Below are 1,722 nucleotides of genomic sequence, written 5' to 3' on the forward strand. Positions count from 1 at the left end.
CAGGGAGGTGAGGGACAGAAACAACAGTGTGCCCCTTGCTGGAGTGACATTATTTGTGGTCTTTGCACTAACGCTTTTTGAAAATCCCCAGTAGGAATCACTGCTGTGTTTCCCAGCTACGGAGCTAAGAACAGAACATTCACTCCAAAGTTAAATGGGTTTGTGGTTTCGAGTGCTTTATTATTTTCGAAAAACGTTACTCATCAAGCTGTCAAGTTGTTGGAGAAAACGCAAAGCATTGCATTTTTTAAGGAATCTCATATTTGTTTCTCACATCCATCCTTAAATAGGAAGCGGAGGGGAACGGATTCCGGGCCTGGTCCAGCGCCCCGTCCTCCACAAGACACTACATATTCGCAGAGGACATGGGGTGGCTAACGAGGAAGACGTGCCCTCGCCAGCGAGACGCTGCCCGCAGACGGCGGCCCCCAGCCACAGCAACGGGGTTCGCCTTCGCAACATCCTGTTATGTTGTTCGACCCCTAAGATGCTCTCCGCTCACAGCTTTGTTTAAACACATAATAAAAGTCAATTTTCTGCCTGTGAAACCCCTATATTAATAAAAATGAATCACGCTCCAATTTTGGAAATAAACATTCTGGATTATTTGTTTTCTTTTCAGTGTTATGCATTGACAAGAAGATAGGAATTAGAAAGCCACTTACGTATTATCGATGTAAATGTGTTACCTTAGCAGGATTCTAAATATTTTATCCTTTTACAGAATTAGAAATGTCTTGTCAAACGCTCACTACGTGAAGAGTGTTGTCAGTAGACATGTGAGAGTCACTATAAACTCTTCTCCAATCTATTCCTGAAAACGCCCCCAGTGACAGGTCAGGGCCGGTCCCTGGGCATTTCACGTGGCCCAGACGTGGACCGAGGGTCTGGCGGCCCGTAGGGTCTTCATTTCTGACTCACTTTTTCTCACCTAAGTCCTGCCAGTGCTCTACCTGTTAGGCTCTTTGGGTGCTCGTGCTTTCTCCGCTCAGTGCTTACAAGTCAGTGATGTACCTGGTGCAGACCCAGAGGCGTATTCCTCACTGCGTGATTGTACCTGAAAATAAACTGCGTCCGAGGTCATCCAGTTTCCCTGGTACGTTTACAATTTTGTGATGGAATTTAGGTGGCTGACGCGTCAGAGCGTGTCGTTTTACCTCTGTCTTCAGATACGAGGCTTAAAAAACAAAACAAACCAAAAACCTAACCGTTGTTCCTTATTCCTTTTCCTCAACTTAAAAACTTGGAAAAGGTAACCTGTCGGAGGCTCATCGGTGCTGAAGTCAAGTTGCTCTGGTGTGACCTGGGCTGGTCAAAACAGACTCCCTCCTTGGTCCTCATATTTGAGGCCATTTAAAGGTCAGCGGTGTAGACTGCACAGTCAGCCGCTCCCATGCGCTAATGACCCCCTGCTAACCCCCTGCGACACGGTGGCGCCCCGAGGTCCTTCCTCCATAGGGCACTGGTGAGGGCTCATCTTCCGTGCGTGTCCACACAGGGACTCAGGGAGCTGGAGACATGTCATTTCCGGGTGTGTCCGTGAGGGAGATTCCAGAAGGGGTGAGCGCTGAGGCCGTAGACGAGGGGCACATAAAGGGGGCCCTGACCCCTGTGGGCAGGTGAACAGCGCGAGAGGTGGGAACAAGACCGAGTCCGCACCCGCTTCCTGACCCGGGCCGCCCGTCCTCTCCTGCCCCCGGACACCGTGCTCCCGGTCCCCAG

The sequence above is a fragment of the Panthera onca genome, chromosome B2 (assembly GCF_046562875.1).
Source record: "Panthera onca isolate mPanOnc1 chromosome B2, mPanOnc1 haplotype 2, whole genome shotgun sequence".
Taxonomy (NCBI): domain Eukaryota; kingdom Metazoa; phylum Chordata; class Mammalia; order Carnivora; family Felidae; genus Panthera; species Panthera onca.